The sequence below is a fragment of the Panthera leo genome, chromosome C1 (assembly GCF_018350215.1).
Source record: "Panthera leo isolate Ple1 chromosome C1, P.leo_Ple1_pat1.1, whole genome shotgun sequence".
Taxonomy (NCBI): Eukaryota; Metazoa; Chordata; class Mammalia; order Carnivora; family Felidae; genus Panthera; species Panthera leo.
Window position 1 is genome coordinate 20,146,835 of NC_056686.1, and position 19,736 is coordinate 20,166,570.

The 19,736-nt window shown below is 51.6% G+C and overlaps 2 long non-coding RNA genes across 3 annotated transcripts; one reads left to right on the forward strand and one right to left on the reverse strand.

Moving 5' to 3' along the window:
- Positions 1-6,157: 6,157 nt before the first annotated feature.
- Positions 6,158-10,742, reverse strand: LOC122227518. 2 transcript variants are annotated; one of them, XR_006206091.1, is made up of 6 exons: positions 10,573-10,742; positions 10,285-10,433; positions 9,372-9,449; positions 8,835-8,979; positions 6,593-6,644; positions 6,158-6,478 (listed from the first exon to the last, which is right to left on the reverse strand). It is a non-coding gene; the product is annotated as an uncharacterized LOC122227518 (long non-coding RNA). The 2 variants fall into 2 exon arrangements; XR_006206090.1 differs by having other exon boundaries at positions 10,285-10,742.
- LOC122227519 lies at positions 9,400-11,881 on the forward strand. Its single transcript, XR_006206092.1, has 2 exons — positions 9,400-9,649; positions 11,711-11,881. It is a non-coding gene; the product is annotated as an uncharacterized LOC122227519 (long non-coding RNA).
- The last annotated feature ends 7,855 nt before the right edge of the window (positions 11,882-19,736 follow it).

The following is a 19,736-nucleotide window of genomic DNA, read 5'->3' on the forward strand; positions in this document are numbered from 1 at the left end:
TGCCGCTGCCCTTTGTCATTTCTAGGACAAACTGAGCTCCTGACTCACCTCCATTGATCCCCACCCCCCCTCACTCTCCTGTCAGCTGCTCCATTGTTGGGACACTGTGGCCTCTCAGCTTTCACATAGACTGTTCCCTCCGCCCGAGTGCTCTGTTCCACACTTCAGATTTCCGCCCAAATGTCCTTCTGTCAGGGACAAGGTCCCTTTCTCCAGGGACAGCCTATGACTGGTCAACAGGGAGGTTCAAAGGCTTGGCCACCCTGCCTCAGTTTGGATTAATTCTAAAGGGCTGTCCCAGGTCCTAAGGGAACCATTTCTGATACCCTGCCGCAATGAGTTGAGACCTCCTGTCCCCTCATCTGTAAGACTGCTTGTCTTTTTCATTCCCTTATTCCACTTCCTAATTGTCTTCACCCTTTTAAACTTTTTTTTTTTAATGTTTATTTTCAAGAGAGAGACAGAGCACAAGTGGGGGAGGGGCGGACAGAGGGAGACACAGAATCCGACGCAGGCTCCAGGCTCCGAGCTATCAGCATAGAGCCCGATGCAGGGCTCGAACCCACGTACCGTGAGATCGTGACCTGAGCCGAAGTCAGATGCTTAACCGACTGAGTCACCAGGGTGCCCCTGTGTTCACTCTTTTGTTCGGTGCCTCGCATGTACCAGGCCTGCTGTGGATGGAGAGACTGGTGATTACATATACATAACACTTAAGCGGTGCTGATCTGTATTCTGGAAGAAAGCGAAGGACAAAGGATGGAAGGAAGGAAGGTGCTATCTGTTCAGAGAGCTGTATGAAGTGGGAGAGGAAGCCACAGAAAAGTCTGTGTGTGGAACATTCCAGGCAGAGGGAACAGCAAGGGCAAGGGGCCTTGAGGCCCATGGATTTGAGAAACAAGGGGACTAGTATGTCCAGAATGGAAAGAGCGAGGGCCAGAACGACAGGAGACGAGTCAGGAGACGTTAACAGGATGCCGGTCACACAGGGCCTTGTAAGGGACAGGACGGAGTTTGGATTTTATTTCAAGTGAAAAGCTGATGGGAGGCTCAGGAGAGCATTCAGGAGGCTTCCGGCACTGTCTGGAAGCTGGAGGCCTCATTTGCAGGGTAGGGCAACAATCCTGATAAGAGATGGTTCTGGCATGGGCTGGGCCTAGAGAGCTCACAGGAAGTGCCCGTGGGTTGCCTCATATGAGAGAGAGAGGGCAACGCCTGTGCATCGAACCCCTGGTTTTTATATGATTATTTGATTACTTTCTATCTTTTTGAATCCAGGAGAACAGGGACCTTATCTGGTCTGTTTTGCTTACTGCACTTCACCTTGTATCCAATACAGTGTAAATGCTTCGCAAACGTTTGTCAAATGACTTAATGATAAAGATACGGCATTTGCTAGGACTTGAACCCTGGTCTCTCGGCTCCGTGCCCGGTGCCTTTTCTCTCTCGCCAGGTTTTTGGGGAGCACCAAAGGAGATAGGAGCTGTGCAAGGGCTTTGCAAGTGGCGAAGCAGAGCCCCCAGGCTGGTGGCTCTGGGGTCATTACCAACTGTAGCTCCAACGGACTCAACTCAGAGCAGGCACAGACCCGAAGCCTGCTCTGCCGGCAAGGCGGGCGTGCTGCTAAGCCGGCCTGGCACAGCCCCCCACCCTGGGGAGAGACCCTCCCCCTCCTCACAGCCCAGCCCCTGGAGCCCAAGCTCAGAACAGTTCTGCCCAAAGAGTGGGCACAGGTGCCCAAGGCAGGGAACAGTATACTCTGCCCTTCAGACCCCAGGGGCCTGAGCCAGTCCCCCACCCCTCAGATGTGAAGCAGGTATGAAGAAAACACAGGACTCTACACAGGTTTCCTCCCTGTCCTGGCAGGACCCCCCCCTCCCTCCACCCCCCCCCCCCCAACCCTCACTCCAGAGCTCTCCTTCCCCTGGGCCAGCTTGGGTGGGAGGAGTCAGCTGGATGTGCTGATTCTTTCACCCCACCTCACTGGTGCCCTTGGGCAGGTGCCTGCCCTGTCCTGAAATTCAGGGTCTCCCCTGAGGCAACGGGGACGAGCGCTATCCTTGGCCACTGCTGTGCAGCTTTGCTGAGACTGAATCAGGGCCCCTTGTAATTCTCTCTCCTGGCCGCCTATATTGTTCTCACCTAGCCCTTAACCCAGTTTCTACCTATATGTTCATTTGTGCGATCTGCTTCTTGATGTCCGCTCTCTGGGACCATGCCTGCCTCATTCACCAGGAGACACCCAGGAGCCAGCCCTGGGCTGGTTTATGCAGGAGGCACTCAGTAAAGGTTGAATGAGCGGATGAAAGCACTTTGTAAACTACAAAGCAGGAGTGATGGGAAAGGGTGGACTGTGATTGTTGTACAATGACTGTTGTCCACACGGGCAGGGGAAGCAACCCAGCAGGAGGCTACCAGCACGTGGCTACGGCTGGGTGGGGTATGGACTGAGCAGCCCTACTCCCCACCCACCCCACCTCTAAACCCCAGCACTTGGTATGATTGAAAACAGCAGTAATAACAGCCTTTTCGTCCGTGTTCCCTCACTGAATCTGCACAACAAGGTCTCGGGGTGAGTACTATCATTAGTCCCATTGTAAAGATTTGGAAACCGAGGCTCAGGGAAATTTAAGGAATTTACCCAAGGTAAATAAATGGTGGGGCTGGGATTCAAGGTTCAAACCCAGGTCTGTCTGAGGTCCGGTCCACCAGAGGGTTAGCGGCGACACCCTTCTGCTCCTCTCCTCACCTTTAAACTTCCAAGCCTTCCCCATCCCCACCTTGCCTCCTCCAGACTCTGCTCTGTCCTCAGTCACTTTGAGCAGGCACCTCTCAGAGCCTCAGTGTTTCCGCCTGTAAAATGGACACACTAATCCCTGCCCATTTTGTAGTGAAGGTCCATGAGGATAGGGACGCTGTCTGTAAAATGTCAAGAGCTAGGCGAGTTGGGGCAGCTGTAGAAGACAGTGCAGGGACCTGTCTGAGGCCACCCTGAGGTGGTCTCTGTCTCCCAGCCCTGGGTTCTGGCTGGGCACTGCGGGTGAATGATGAGTGCGTGTAGGTGAGGGTGTGGCTGAGTGAGGCAGCAGACCTGCCTCCAGGGAACTCTTGAGGGTCAAGAAAAGGCCCCCCACTGTTTCCAATTTGAGGCTTCCAGTTGATTAAATAAAAAGTAAGAAGAGCTGCATAATATGTGGTATATTTTAAATGTTTACATTTAACAAATGAGTGCTTTTAACACACAAAATACAATGCAATATAATTGTGCTATTCACAGGATAATTACAGGATTTATAGAAAATATTAATTCATAGCGCACTGCGGGAGGTGTGGCTGGGTAATGAGACACAAGTTTAGAGTTGCCTAATGAGCGGGTCTGTGCTTTTCTCCCATCGTGTACCTCTGTCGCTACATGTTAGACGCTCATTTGGGCTTCCCAGTGGTCTAGACGGCCCTACTCCATCCGGCCCCTACCTCTGCCCCCTCAGTCCCCTCTCTGGTTTCTTTACTGCTCCTTGAACCACAGCAGGCACGATGTTGCCCCAGGGCATTTGCACTTGCTTTCCCCTCAGCCCCGGACCCTCCTCCCTTAGATATCCTCATGGCTTCCTCCCATACCACATCTTCTGGTCTCTATTTGAAGGTCTCTTCTCTGGAGGCTCTCCGGCACCATTCTATTTAAAATTGCCAACCACCCCCACAGTCCCTATTCCCCTTCCTGTGTTTATTTTTCTCCCTAGAAGAAATTTTCAACACCACCACGCACACACACCACATTGGCTTACCGTCTGCTGCTTTGCCAGGGTTTCTAATAGCTGGAACATAGAAGGTGCTTAATAAACAAGAATGGATTATTGGCTCCTCCGAGGGTCTCTATCCCGTGCCCTCTCTGTGAGGCCCGGCCTGGTTCCTCCTCGACCTGGTGCCCGTGCATTCATCACAGGGCGGACCTGCTGTCTCGTGGGGTTGGGTGCTCGGGCCCAGGGACCTCCTTGTGCTGCCACCTCTGAGGCGCTGATTTAAAGCAGAAGGCGCTGTGCTTCCCCCCTCCAGCGCTGAGTCTCAGGCTACTTCCTGGTGGCCTCTGGAGCTCAGCTACTGCCCGCCCCGCCCCAGGCCATGCCCCTGAAGTGCATCTGGGGTTGTGGGGCAAGCCATTGGGGGACCTAAGCTTCCCTTCTGTGTGCCAGCCCTGTGTCTCATTTCATCCTCGCCTCGTTCCCATTTTGGGGAGGAGGAATATGAGGCCGAGTGGAGGGAGGGATTTGTCTGAAGTGGCTAGCTGGGTGAATTCCCCGCTGGCCTCTCCCCTTCCCCTGACGGTCCTCCTGGAGGCTTGGAGTTCACAGTGCGCACAGGGCAAGCAGGCTCCGGGCAGGCGGGCTCTCCTCTCCAGGCACTTGCTCGCCCTGTGGTCTCTACCTGTAGCGCCTTTTCCCTTCCTTCCTGTGTGAGTCTCAGCTCTGCTGCCTCGTCCTCGGGGCTCAGGGCAGGGCTACGTTAGGAGCCTTTTCTGGGCTCCTGAAGCTCCCTCTGGGAAAGCACTGAGGGAAGGTGGGGATTGGGGGGGGGGGGAGGAGGGGGAGGGGTGGGGACAGGAACCACACCTGCCCTTTACCAATCTGCCTTCCACACTAGACTGTCAGTGGCTTGACGGCAGAGACTAGTTGGTGGGTTTTGTTTTCTTTTTAGCTCTTCTAGTTCTTTTACGTTTTTAAAAGATTTTATTTTTGAGTCATCTCTACCCCCAGTGTGGGGCTCGAACTCATGACCCCAAGATCAAGAGTCGCATGCTCTTCTCACCAAGCCAGCCAGGTGCCCCTAGTTGTTTTTTTGTTTTGTTTTGTTTTGTTTTGTTTTGTTTTGTTTTAATTGTACTCATTCACTGATTTGTTAGGTCATTCACAAATGTTAATGGAGCACCGACTCTGTGTTCTGCGATCAATCCGGAGTTTTAGAGATGCAGCAGCAAAGAAAACAGACTATAGGTCCCTACGTCTCAGGAAGCCCACAGTTTCGGTGGGAGATGGACACTTAAGACGGAAATCAGACCATACAGTGATAAGTGCCATGGAGGGGGTTAATAGGGACCGAGGGGGTTACTGGACCCCGGTAACTGCACCCAGTGCAGGGTCTGGCACAGAGTCAGCACCAAAAACGTATTTGAATTAGAGCTAAAGGACCGCAAAGCCAACTGTCTCCTAAGCAGCAGGATCAAATGCCTCACTGTCCCCTCTCCTGTACAGAGAGGAGCTCTTCTAGCCCACTTCCTTCGCTGTACAGCCTTGGGAAACCTCCTTTTCCTCTCTGTGCCTCGGTTTCATCATCTGTAAAATGGTAGTAGTATTACCTGCCTTTTTTGTTCCAAGAATTAAACGTGCTAAAGTCCTGAAAGGGGCTGAACACGGAAACTGGAATATATTCAGTGCTCAATAAATGGAAGGGAGAAGGTGAGGATGAAGAGGGTGGGGGCCAGGAAAGTTGGAGTGTTGGCCTGGTTCCCGTTGCTCTTGGGCCTCTGGGCTCTGCTCAGCCGGGATGGGCAGTTTCAGAAATGGCCACGAGATGGCGCCCGAACCCCAGGAATTCAGAAGTCTGCTTTCTCAGCCGATGATGCTGTTTAGGGAATGAGGGGCCAGAGAAGCAGGTGCGTTCCTGGGGCTGGGGCCGGGGCCGGGACCGGCACTTGTGGCTTCTTGAAATCCAGCCTCTTCCAGCCATTCTCTCCCTTCAGTTATTCCCTTGGGGTTCCTGTTCGTGTTCGGGTCTCCAGCCTTCCCTTTGCCCTCAACCCCCCAGCATTGGAGTGCAAGGCTTCTGCTGAGTATAGATCCTGCTGCTTGTCCGCCGGCTGTGGGCACCCTGGCCCCTTCTCATTTATGAACCGGGTGGCAGTACGTCACTGGACACTTTCTGTGGGCCTTGCAGAGTGGAGAGCCAGAGGAAATGACCCTGTTCCTGTTCATACTATCCTGGGGGGTGGGGTGGGAGGTGGCGATAGAAATTAAAAGAAGAAAATGGAAACTATGCAGCAGTTACTTGACATCCTTCCCAACAGCACATAGGAAATATCCTCATTTCGCAGATGCAAAAACTGAGGCTCAGAGGCCACGTGAATGAATTGCCCTTCCCATACACCAGGCTCCTTCACCAGCAGTGAGGTGTGGTCCAAACCAAGTATATTCATAAATTCACTCAACAGCATCTACTGAGCTCTGCAGATCCAGCAAGAATCAGACCTGGCCCCTGCCCTCGGGAGCTGGCAGTCTGGAGGGAGACGCTGGCAGAGAAGCACACACGGGCAGCTTGTCCTCGAAGTCTGTTCTGGGCACAGTGGCGACCCAGAGGATCCAGCTGCTGGTGCCACCTGAACAGATTGGGGGGCAGGAGGGATGGATGGTGCGAGAGACTTTGTAGATTCCTTGGGGACCAGCGATCTGCTCAGATATAATTCTCAGAAAGGTAAAATCATGAGTCTCTACAATAAAAACAAGTGAACACGTGTCAGAGGTTTTCTTTAGCTCATTAACTGACAAGAAACAAGCAAAACGTTAAGACAAGCTCGAATGAGGATTCGATTTCAGGTACTTACCTTTTCTACCGGGCAAAACTTCTGTGTGCTGTGAACAGGACTCATTTGCTTGCTGTGGGAAGCAATCATTTCCATGATTATCTGTTTCCTACAAATTGTCTCTATCCCTACAGAGTTATAAAGTCAATCAAATAATCAATAATATCACACAACCCTAAAGAATCAGATGATCGTCAGAGGACCTGTAGCCGACCCCCAGACCTTCTCTCAAAGGACACGCAAGAATCTCTCATGCCTTTTCCAAGCCTTTGATATGTTTTCTTGACTGACCCTCGGGAAGATCAGGATAAATTAGGGAGCAGCTGTTCCTGGGGAGACGCTGGTCCCACCCTCCACCATTCCCTTCCTCACCCAGGTGACAGACTTCCCCGCCTAGCAGGAGCTGGTCACTGTCAGTTCCCACCAGCAGGTGGCGTTGAGGTGAATTCTCAGCAGCACCATAGGGAATTCTGGAGCTGGGAACTGAGGGGCGGCTCCCAATTTTCCACCATTACTGGTCTTCACGCTTCAGGATTTCAGGATTTCAGAGGGCCATTTCCACCTGGGGTTGTTGGTTTAGTCATTCACTGATTCAGTCTTTTTTTTTTTTTTTTTTTTTTTTTTTCATTTGACAAACATGTGCCCAGGCCCACAGGTCACGTTCCTGAGTTCTCCAGACAGAAACTTACATGCCGCAAACAATCAGTCCTTGTCTTCGCTTGCCTGGCTTTGCTGCCAGGATTTGGAGCCACCTGCAATTCTGAAATCTCACCCCACCCCATTCCTGCCCTGGCTACCCGTGTGCTCACTCCCCCTGGAAAATTCACCTCATCAGAGGTTGAATAAAAGGCTTTACTTCTATAATCTCCTTTTAAGATCTTATTATTCCCATTTTCCAAGGAGAGAGCAGACTCCTCCTCTTCTGGCTCTGGCTGTGTGGCAAGGCTGTGCCTCCATCCCTCAAGGCCCAAGGATGGCTGAGATGCCACCTCATTTCCCTGGCCTTCCTTAAAATTTTAAACTTTTTTTTTTTTTTTTTTTTTTTTTTTTGCAAGCAGGGGAGAGGGAAAGAGGGAGAGAGAATCCTAAGCAGGCTCCACACTCAGCATGGAGCTGGACACGGGGCTAGATCTCATGACCCTGGGATCATGACCTGAGCCCAAATCAAAAGTCAGATGCTCAACCGACTGAGCCACCCAGGCAGGCGCCCCTCCCTGGCCTTCCTATACGATCATACTCACAGAGGCCTGCAGCATAAAAGGTACCTCTCTAGCCCTTCTCCTGGGTCTCAAAACTTCTTCAGAATGTAGTGACAATGACTACAAACTCAGTGCCACACGACTCAGCAGACAAGGAACTCTGGAGTGACCTCACTTCCCTCCTCAGCTGAGACCTCTGCATTGTAAAGGGGCAGTCAGCACAGGGTGGAGGGTGGGCGGGCAGGGTCCTAAAGGCCGTGAGATTGTGAATGAGGTCTGTGCTGGGGCATAAGAGTGGTGGTGGGGCTGTGGCATGGGGCCACCAGAGGGCGCATCTGTCCTATTGGGGCCTCAGCCATGGTTCCCAAGAGGGTCCTACCCTAGCCCTTTGGCCCTTCCCTGTATGCTGGGTCCAGGCTTGTGGGAGAAAACCTTCCTCCTGGGGAGTGGGTTAGGGTAGGGGCCCCCACACCAAGACTGTGACATCAGCAGGACAGAGGTCACCAAATGCTGTTGTCAGGTCCCTCAGGAGTTTCCCGGAAGAAGAATCTTTGGGAGAAAAGAGTGGAACGACCTGGGAGTGGATCCCGGGGAGAAAGGCGCTGGTGTCTGAGCACCTTGGGGCTGCAGGCAGTGAGATGTGGTGGGCATCAAGTAGAGATGGGATGGAGAGGAGAAGGCAGGAAAGGGAGGAAGAATCAGGAAACCCTCGGGGGCCTACCTTTCCCAGAGGGAAGTGGACAAGCCCGGACAGGCCATGAGAAGTCCCTGAGCTGTTAGCCCAACCTTGAGTCTCCCCGTCTTTCCCGGGGAAGCACACAGGCTGACTCAGCATCCCAGGGGGGCAGCTTGGATCAATGGTCTGGACAGCTTTGCTCTAACAAATCGGGACGTCCCTGAGTTGTTCCTTCAGGACAGACCCCTGGGTGTTTTGTGCAGGCCGTATTTCATTTCCTCAGGTCCGCTCTGAGAAACTGTTGGAACTTGTGGTTTGGGAGAGGCTGTGCGGGTGAGAACGGCCCCCCTCAGTGGTCTAGACCAGATTTTCTGGTTTCTTCTTTTACCAAGCAAAACAGGATGGCGTCCACTGGACTGGTAGACACAGGAGAAGAGGTGGGTCTCTCACTATCCCGAGGAGGGGCACTCAGCAATCCCGATATTTTCTGTTAAACTTATTTTGTCTGTCATGGTGATGAAGCCGGACATACCCTAAAAGAACACGGGCGTTAGCAGCTATTTCCAATGGTCTGGGCTCTATTCCCTCAATTGCCAAAGGGGTTTCCCTTCCCCTTCTCCCTGATATAGAAGTCAGGGAATCCCCATGGCTGCCTTTGGTGCCCGAGGTCCCCTTGATGCAAGTTTTATCCCGTAGTCCCCTTTGTGACGTTTTCTGGAAAGTTCCGAGCCAGCACATACTCATCCTCCATTATTAGTCGTCTATTGCTAGATCGCCCCCAGACTTAGCAGCTGAAAACAACAGACATTTATTGTCTCACGGATTCTGTGGGGGCTCTGACCCAGGGTCTCGCATGAAGTTGTGGTCAAGATGCCCGTTGGGATTGCAGGCGCTTGAAGGCTTGCCTGGGAGGTGGCTCACTCACCTGGTTGACAAGCGGGTGCTGATGCTTGGCAGGTGACCTGAGTTCCTCACCTCGTGGGCCTCTCTGTAGGGCTGGTGACTGGCTTCCCCACAGTGAGTGATCCAGAAGAGAAGGCTGAAGCTATGAGGTCTTTTATGACATAGCCTCAAGAACCACATGCCATATCCTACTGGTTGCCCAGGTCAGCCCTAGTTAACATGGGAGGAGACTACACCGGGACCTGACCACCAGGGGCAGGGATTGCAGGGGGCTGTCTCACCTACCACACCAGCCTTCAGGTAAATTTCCAGAAACAGGAATCTCATTCACTGAAGTTTCCCTGCCTCCTAGAACTATGGGAGTGATCTTGAACATCTCTTTGATCCCCTAACGGGCTCTGTCCAATGAGGAATGAGGGTGATGCCCCGTGCAGGCCCCCGCCAGCCTCCCCTTAGCTCGCTTCTTCCTATGCCCCTCACTGATGAGCTTCCGGCATCTCAGGGGCGAGTGCCAGCTGCAGCACAAAGTGTCTCTCCCAGGCTGCCACAGGCTGCCACAGCTCTTTCAACAAACGACAGCTTCAGCCTTGGCATCTCATGGTTTCTTTAGGAAACTGACCAGATGGGCCCATTTCTTAGGGACGGCCCAATTTGGAATCACAGGGACAACCTTCGACACACTAACTCCGATCCCAACTCCCTCGGCCAGTCTGTAGTAGTGAAGGTGCTTTTGGAGGCCAGGGGCAGAAGCCAATTCAACCAAAGGTGGAATTCAGTAGGAGGATGCCAGAGTGTGTCACAAGATGGAGGGAAGCTGAAGGGCCAGGATCCAGGAAGGGCAGGGACCGGGCAATCCTGAAGGTCAGCAGCAGGGCTCTGTGGCCAGTTGCCGTGGAAAACAGCCATCAAGGGACACAGTATCAAAGACCCCTTACCTCTGTCTGATTTCCTGGCAGAGAAAATGGATTAATCCAGCCTGAGTCAGGTGGCCAGCCCAGTCCAATCAGCAGTGGCCAGGGAAGGGGTGGAGTCCCTTTGATGGGGGCAGGTTCCTAGAACCGGTAATATTGCTGAGAGCTGAGACCTACGAAGAGATATCTGAACTCAGGGCAGAGGCTGGTTCTGTGTGGAAATAAAGTATCCCAACTATTGGAAAGCTCCCAAGTCACACTGTATCCCTTTCCCTTTTCTAGAAGCTTCCTGGGACTCTGAGAGCCATTCACTTATTCAAGACGTTTCCCTCTTGCTTGTTCTTCCCCTCTGAATATCCTGCCTGGAAGCTGGCACCGGCTTATGGGCTATAAAGTCACTTCAGAATGTGGTTCAGAGATCATCTCTTTCAGAATCAGAAACTGGGAAGCTTGTTAAAAATCCAGGTTCTAAGGATTGGGCCTCAGAATCTGTATTTAAACCCACTCTGCAGGGTGAGAAGCACCACCTTAGAGTGTTTGGGACATAGCCTTGTCCCAGCTCCCCTGAGCCCCATTCCCTGGCCATCTCCTTGATCTTGTCAGGCACTCTCCCATGACCCTTCTGTGACCTCTCCTAGCAGAGGCAGGTTCCCTTCCCCCACCCCCCACATATACCTCTTATTCTGACCCTACTCCTGACAACATCTTTTCTTCTTTTCCTGCCTTCATTTGCCTTCTGTTCTGATTCTCTCCAATACTCATTTTTTAAAAAAATCTTTGTTTATTATTTTGAGAGAGAGACACACACAGCACAAGTGGGGGAGGGGCAGAGAGGGGGAGACACAGAATCTGAAGCAGGCTCCAGGCTCTGAGCTGTTAGCACAGAGCCCGACGCGGGGCTCGAACCCACAGGCCGTGGACTGCAAGATCATGACCTGAGCCGAAGTCAGACGCTCAACCGACTGAGCCACCCAGGCATCCCTCTTATTTTAAATGAGAGTACTCATTTTAAATTTTATTTCATCATTTAAAAATCTTTTGTATTTACATCCACAATCTGAAACCCTTGTTTGGAGCTAGGTGATGAAGAACCAAATAAAGGCATGAATTTTAATGGTCCCAATTCCTCAGGGGTTATTAGTCCCTGTGCAGATGGGCCTAATGAGTACTGTACTAGGATTTCTAATTACCCATAATAAGCTTCCAAAATTCATGGGGTGAGGTTGATTGTTATCCAAATGGCCCAATGATTCAAGCCTCGTAGCATCTACACCCTTCTGTAGGCCCCTCCCATGTGGATTCTGGGGTTGGCCATGTGACTCACTTTGGCCAGTGAAGTGTCAACCAAGAGAAACAGGGGCCTGATGAGTGGTTGTGCTTTGGGGCTTTCTCTCAGAATGCTCATGGAAGCACTCTGTGAGGAAACCCAGCCTGGGCTCTCTTCCTTCAGGATGAAAGAACACATGGAGAGTGAGTCCAGCCATCCCCAGTGTCCCAGCTGAACCCAGCCCTCACCCATTCCTCCAACTGAATGAGGCTTGACAAGCAAGCAAGCCCTAGAAAAACCAGCAGAAGAATGCAGCCACATACAGAATCCTGGGAAATAATAAATCATTGTTTTTAAAAAAATTTTTTTATGTTTGAGAGAGAGCGAGTGAGGGAGGGGCAGAGAGAGAGTGAGACGCAGAATCTAAAGCCGGCTCCAGGCTCCGAGCTGTCAGCACAGAGACTGACGTGGGGCTCAAACCCACGAACCGTGCGATCATGACCTGCGCTGGAACTGGAAGCTTAGCCGACTGAGCCACCCAAGTGCCCCAATAAATCATTGTTTTAAGTCGTAAACAATTTGGTGGTTTGTTATGCAGCAACAGCTAACTGATACATAGAGTCACAGTAATATTCACAGAACAGCATTTCTGTGCTATTGTTTCCACTTGATATTCTAGAGTCTCATATAGATGGGCTGTAGTGACACAATCCAAAAATACAGCGGCTTAAACAAAATTGTTTATTTTTCTTGCATATAAGAGGTCCGAAGTAGGTGGTTCCAGGCTGGTGGGACAACTCTGCCCACCTTCAGAAAGGCTCTTCTATTTCTGGATCCGCGGTGTCTGCTCTAGCTCTTGCTATCTTCCCACCAGCAAGAAGAGATAAGAATGAGGAAGGGCATGCCCAATTCTTTTAAGGGCAAAACCCTAACACTTCTATTCATATTCCTTTGGCTAAAACTTGGGCATCTGGCCTCATTTAGTTGCAAAGGAGCCTGGGAAATGTAGTTTCTAGCCAAGTAGCATGTACCCCATTGAACGATGGCAGTCTTCTTATCAAAGAAAGAAGGAGAAAGGAAATATTTGAGAATGGCTAGCAGTCAATGTCACGGTCTCCCTGCAAGGTAAATATTGCCCTCAATAAATATGAGTGTCTCTCAGACCAGGTGGTTTTCTCATTGTAAATCAATAATGGCATCGAGCTTTTATATATGAATTGACTAGGATGCCTTAGGCTGCAAGTAACAATACTCAACTAAACGTTGCCTGAAGAGTCGGGGATTTTATTGTCTTAAGAGGTCTTGAAGTCGGCCGTTTTGAATGAAGTCTCCGCTGTTCCTTCTGCCCTCCCATCGTCCGTGCTGGGGTCCTTCCTGCATGCCTGAAAGATGGTATAGTGGCTCCAAGCATCATATCCACAGATACGCAAAACAGCAACAATTGCTATCATCCACTGAGTGTCACCATGCGTCAGAACTCCACAGACACTTCAGGTGTGCTCACCCATTTGATCGTCACAACCCCGTGGTTGGAACCATCGTGGTTTTCATTTTGCAGAGGAAGACCGTGAGGCAGAAGACGGAGGAACTCGTTCAAGACCGCGCAGCCGATCAGAGAGGCAGCGCCGTGCTTTTCCGCTGCCTCTGGAGCCCCCGTATTTATGGTTCATCTACTAGCCGCTCTGCCAGACAGCAGCCTAGGAAAGGAAAGCTGGGGCAGGGCTTGCCTTAAAAGGGCGCGTTCTGCTTTCAGTCGAGACGGCAATTCTTCCCGGAAGCCTCCAGCCCTCTTTCCCCTTCTGTCTCATTGGCCAGAACGGGGTCACTAACGCACCCCCACCCAATGACAGCAGAGGGGAGTGGGAACACGCACGGGCCAGTCCTCACCGCCCCCCCGCCCCCCGCCCCCCGCCCCCGGGGGTTGGGCACACTGCCCTCACCACCCCACCGAGCAGAATAGGCTTCTTTTGGCGAGGAAGCAAAGGGCGAGTGCCTGCCCCGGAGCAGAGCCCAGGCTTAGCTGGAGGCTCTCAGCTCCCTGGGATTGAAAGAAGGTTGGCTCCGACCCCATCCCTCACCCTCCGCGCGCGACTTCTGCAAAGTCTCAGGCTTCAATTGTGTGGCTCTGGCTTCCTGCTTCTGCTGAATTCTAGCAGCTGTTCCCTTTATTTCTGCCCTGGAATTGACTCAAACATAGGATGCGGCCCATTTCTTCTCCCGAGAAACCATGAATACCAGGCTGCTTTGTGAGCAGAATTTCACTGAAGATGTGTCGGTGTGAGGAAGTTACATAGCGCTGCTCAGCACCCGACTGAAAGTGGCACGGAGACGTTCCTGTTCTTCGGGGCTGTGGCCACCAGGCATTCCTCCCTCCTCCCTCTCCCTCTCTCCCTCCTCCCAGCCCCCACCCCTCCCTTCCACCCTGCCTCCATCGCCGCTCCTGCCACCACGATGCCCCAGGGGCTTCCGGGCCTCAGATCCTCACGTGACTCCAAACAGTTTGGGCCGTTGGGCCTCCAGCCCCGCCTTCTCTTCCCCACTGCTACCGGGCTGTCTCTGCCGGACCAGACCCAATAGAGGCCTCAGAACAAAGGGGCCTTTTTATTTAATGCAGCAGGATTTACTCTCTGGAGAAGGAAGCTGTGGTTGTAAATAACAATGGTCCCCTTCTGGGCTCCTCCAGGTGCATCGGAAATTCAAATTTCAGAATAAGCTGACAGCCAAGAGAGTCCTCCCCTGTGTCAGGACCTGCCCAAACACCCCCAAAGTTCACAGCGAAGGACACAGCCGCTTCTCCAGAGCCTGAGGAGGTCAAACCAACCTGCATTTGAAAGACACTGTCCTATAGTTTTCTAAAACACTGTCCTTCAAACTGGTGCCCCTGGATGCCTTCAGGGGTTCCTCTGCCTGGCCAGCAGGTTCTCTGCCTCTGAGGCTCAAAAGCTTCAGAGATTCCATTTGGGAGCCTGTTGAGAGTGGTTTTGAGAGCTGAAGAAGAGGGGGAGGTCCCCCGCCCTTCTCGCACAGAAGTGCCAGCATCCCCACCAATGTTTCCAGAACCATCTCCGGACCGGGATAGCTCAGAAGGAAAGCCCACTCCGCACTCCAGCTCACCAGAAGGCAGGGTCCCACCCTAGCCCCCATGCATCTGCACACAACCTCCCAGGGACGGACCCAGACCCAGGTCTTGTCTGTTGCCTGGGAAGCGCTGCCTTCCCCCAGGGGAAGCCTCGACCTCAATATCCTCACTCACGCTATCCCACATGCATTTTCGTGGCTCTCCTGGGGGCCTCTCCCAGGGACCTCTCCCCTCTACGCAGGGGGATAGGGGTGGGGTTTGGCCACAGGCCTGAAGAAAGCAGGGGGGTAGAGGGAGCTTCAGAGTTCTGGTTGCCCCAGGGGCAGCTAGGAGGGAGGGGAGCATTGGAGAGGAGGAAAGGAGGGAGAGGAGCTGGCTGGAGTGACAGACCCTGGGAACGTGAGAACCGAGAACCGCAGGGTCAGGTGGCCTCAGGGCTTTTAAGAACACAATGTCTCTTGAGCCGCTCTCTGCTGTGTGCTGTGCCGTTAGTAAAAGTCACACGACAGCCTGTATCCAGGACGGCTCTGGGAGCCAGGGAAAATATTCTCATCCCTTGTCCCTTGTTTGGGTCAATTCCAGGGTAGAAATAAAGGCAACAGCTGCAAGAAGTCAGCAGAAACAGGACAGTGGCCATGAGAACATGAGCCCTGAGGACAGGCAGAAATCTCCAGGCGGTCTTTGGCTAGTCACGGGGTTTGCACACACCTGGCTCCATCTCCTGGGGCCGAGGCCGCAGTTGGAGACTGGGTTACATTTTGGGGGCAGACATTGATCCTTCTCTGTGCCGAGAGCGTCAGAATGTGGTCCCTGGACCAGGAGCATCTGGAAATTCGTGAGAACGTAGATTCCTGACCCCACCTCAGGCCCACCTAATCAAGCCCTGGGGTGGGGGTGGGGGGGGGGTGCGGCGCGGGGAGAGGGGGCCAGAAATCCGAGTTGTAACAAACCTCTGGGTGATTCTGACGCATCTGGAGTTTGAGAAGCACGGGTCAAGGCTAACAACCCAATTTCGTTCAGGTGTTCTGTAACTGGGCACTCCCATTCCTCTCTGCCAGGTGTGGGACCCTGTTCTGCTCAGTGAGACAGAAGCGGGTTCTGGAAAAACCCCCGTCTCTCACAAAACAAGGAAGACATCTGAGGAGAGAGCTTGCTCTGGCCTTGTGCTTTTGGATGCTGTCAGAGGCCACGTAGCAGAGGGCTTGAAAGTGGGGGCTCCGCAGACTGTTGGCGTGAGTGTCCTTGGGTAGAGGGCAAAGGGAAGGAAGGAGAATATAATAATGGTAGGGGTGCCTGGGTGGCTCAGTCGGTTGAGTGTCTGACATCGGCTCAGATTATGATCTCACGGTTCATGAGTTCGAGCCCCGCGTCGGGCTCTGTGCTGCCGGCTCAGAGCCTGGAGCCTGCTTTAGATTCTGTGTCCCCCTCTCTGTCCGCCCCACCCCTGCTGTGCTTTGTCTCTCTCTGTCTTTCAAAAATGAATAAACATTTAAAAAAAAAAAGTGATGGTAATTTCCGCCCACACTTACAAGGGTTTTCCACACACCAGGTACTGTTCTATGGACTTAGCACATTTCACCTCATAACAGTTCTAGGATGTAGGCTCTGTTATGCCCGTTTTATAGGCAAGAAAACAGAGGCGCAGAGAGGTTTAAATCACTTGGATTCAGGATTCAGATTCAGGCCAGCGGATGCAGGCTTTGGAGATCTTGGCTTTTTACTAAGTACAACAGGAAGCTGTTGGAAGATTGTAAGCAGGGGTGGCAGTTCTGATTTGTCTTTCTTTTTTTTTTTTTTAAGTTTATTTATTTATTTTGGGGGAGAGAGAGAGAGAGAGAGCACGAGCAGGGGAGGGGCAGAGAGAGAGGGGGAGAGAGAGAATCCCAAGCAAGCTCCACACCGTCAGCACAGAGTCCAATGCAGGGCTCAACCTCATGAACCGTGAGATCATGACCTGAGCAGAAATCAAGGGTCAGATGCTTAGCCTACTGAGCCACCCAGGTGCCCCTGTGATTTGCCTTTTAAAAGTCGTGGGGGAAAAAAAGTCACAGAAACACTTTGCTTATAAAATTTTCCAGGTGGCTGGGGACAAGCCAGCCACACTTGCCCCGCCTGCTCTTCAGCCTCTCTCTTGTCTCTGAGACATCACCTTCCACCATCATTAGGGAAGCCAGAAGCTTGGGTGACTGTTTGGGACCAGGGTGACTCAGATGCTGACGGGTCCTGGGAGGACCACGGGTCCCAGTCACCCTGTGGGGAGGAAAACAAACAGCACCAGATCACCATGGTATTTGTTAAATACAAGAATGGAATTGGAGAGTGGGCTTGTGGGTGATTTTTTTTTTAATCTGAATTTTTACTCTTTCTACCAGTTGGCAATGTATCGCCTCTTATTTAAAAGCCAGTTTTATTGTGTATAAAAAGAAGGAAGAGGGGCCAGAACTCAGCCCTCTCTGGATGGTTGGCTTCTACTGGTACCAGCTTCAGCTGGAATAGTCATAATGGTGGCTAACCCCGGGAGACTGTTGACAGTGTGCTGGCTCCTTTTCTCGGTGCTTTCTGTGACATGTATTAGCTCATTTAATCCTCGCTAGCTTGGCCAAGGTCACGAAGCAGAGGCGTGCCAAGCTAGGGTCCCGCCTCTCAACTATGTACTAGGCTGCTTTTCTAGAAATTTTTTCCAAGTGCCTGTGGATGAAAGCCTGTCCATCCCTTCCTCCCTCCGTAGTGAAAATGATCTCGATTCTGTGCTATGTAGGATTCCTCAGGTGGGGAGCTGGGGGAGAAAACAGAGAAGACAGCCAGGAGGATCCCACAGTTGTTCAAATCCCTGAAAGCCTACACAAAACTCATTCTTCCTGCAGGTGTCTGTCCACAGAACCATCAGCCTAGATCCCGGGCTCCAGAGATTTTCATGATCCGTGTGGGTAGAGAGGGGTGGCTATTTGAGGCTATCTGAGCATTACGATTAAAAATTTGTGGCTTCAAATCCCAGCTCTGCCACATAGCGGGGATGATAACTTTTTGGGTCTCAGTTCTTTCTTTGGTAAGATTAAGATCTTGGCACCAAAAGGCATAATGTAAGTAAAGCTCTTAGCACAGCGCCTGGCACATGGTGAGCACTTATTCAATGATGGTTATTGTTATTAGTCAGCAAGAACCTACTGAGTATCTACTTTGTGCCCAGCGCTGTGCCCACAGCAAATTTCCCTGCAGGTGCCAGAGCCCAGCAATTGCCCCAGGTTCCAAATACCCACAGACATAATGTGTCAGCAGAAAGAAGAAGCCAGAGCTAGAAACCCCTAGCACGTCCACAGAGCATAAGATGGGGTTTGAGTGAAACCTCAGCCTTATAGAGCAGCCCTGCTGACCCCTGGTTTATAGACATCAGAATGGCATGTACACTTTCTTCCTGGCTGGCAGAGGTCTGACTTTTCAAGGTTTTGGGGGCAATGTACCCGGGTCGGGGGTGGTGGGGGGCAGGTTGTAACTTGTGTCTTGTCTCAACCAAGTATACAGGATGTGATTTTCCTATTCCCTTTTGCCAGCACAGAGCTTGCTCGGAGTTGCTCAGGGAGTAAGCAGGCAAGGCTAATCTTTCCATCTGTGTGGTTTAGGGGTGGTTATGTGACAAAGAATGAATAGTGGGACCTACCTCACAGGATCGTTGGGAGAATTAAATTCAAGGTAACGTGTAAAGTGCTGAGAACAGTGACAGGCATTTAGTAAGTAGACAATTGGTGTTAGCTGATTTTATCTTTCACTTCTACCACCCTCTCCCTCTTTTTCAGCTACTTTGGACATTCTTTCTGTGCCTTAAATCACCATTTACAGACACTCAAGTAAATATTTGCATTTTTCCCTCCTCCCTTGTAGCATATCTAAGTTTATCACCAATGGAATGTAGTAGGAGTGGGACGCACAACTTCCAGGAATTGCCTTTAAGTGGAGGGATGTCTCCACTTTTGCCTGTCTCTTCCCCTTTCCTCTTTCCCGCTAGATGAAACATAGGTGTGATGGCTGGAGCTGGAGCAGCCATTTTGGACCATCAGGCAACAGCTGAATGTGGAGGATTTTGGAGCAAAAGTCTGGGTCCTGAATGATTGTGGTGCCACCATACCAGCCTGGACTACCTTTCTAGACATATGCATGGCAAAAGTAAACTTCTGTCTTGTTTAGGCCACTGTTATTTCTTTTTTTTTTTTAATTTTTAGATATTTTATTTATTTTTTTAAAGTAAAGTCTACACCCAATGTGGGGCTTAAACTTACAACTCCCCAAGAATTGCACACTGTACTTACTGAGCCAGCCAGGTGCCCCAAGAACCCTGTTATTTTGGTTAACTGAAATGATTCCAAACTAATATAGGGATAGAACTTGGATTTAGACCCAGGCTTGCCTGATTATGGCACTCCACCGGTGTAGCTGGCAGACTATCTGAATCAGAATCATAGGGTGGGGAGCTTGGTTCGAATGCATATTCCAGGGCCCCACTTCAGCTCTGCTGATCCCGACTCTCGAGGGTGGGGGCTTGGGCAATTCTATTTTAAGCAAGCTGCTCACCCAGAGAGTTCTAATGTACACTCATGTGGGAATACAGCCTATCCATCTATCCCTTCTTGCAAGTTTTTAGAAAATCAGGGGTCCATTCTGATCCTTTGGGAGGAACTAAAGGCAGGTAGAATTGAGGGGCCTCACACAACAGGATTCTGAGGAGGAGGAAGGGTCAAGAATCAGGCTTCAGATAATCTGCATCCTCCCCCTCTTCCGGGAGGCAGCTGTGTCCCCTGGGGTCTTAGATGGTGTGGAGGACCAGCTGCTTCCTCACCCCTGCTCTTACACATGGTCGTTGCTCCAAAGCTGGAGTCCTCTGGAATCCCGAGTGTCTATGGCATATTGAGATGCTCTTATGGAACCCGGGACAAGCCCCAGGAGGCAACTCTCAGCTCAGGAGCCAGGATTTTAGTGCTAAGCTGTGCCCTCTTTGCAAGCCACTAGTTTTTTGAGAAACAGCTCATGCCTTTCATAAGCTGTTGGGCCTCAGGGGAGACTAAAAGCCTGACACGAGGCACCTGGGGACCATGTGATGCGGGCTGAATGCTGTCTGACCTTGCCACAAAGTCAGGTGTG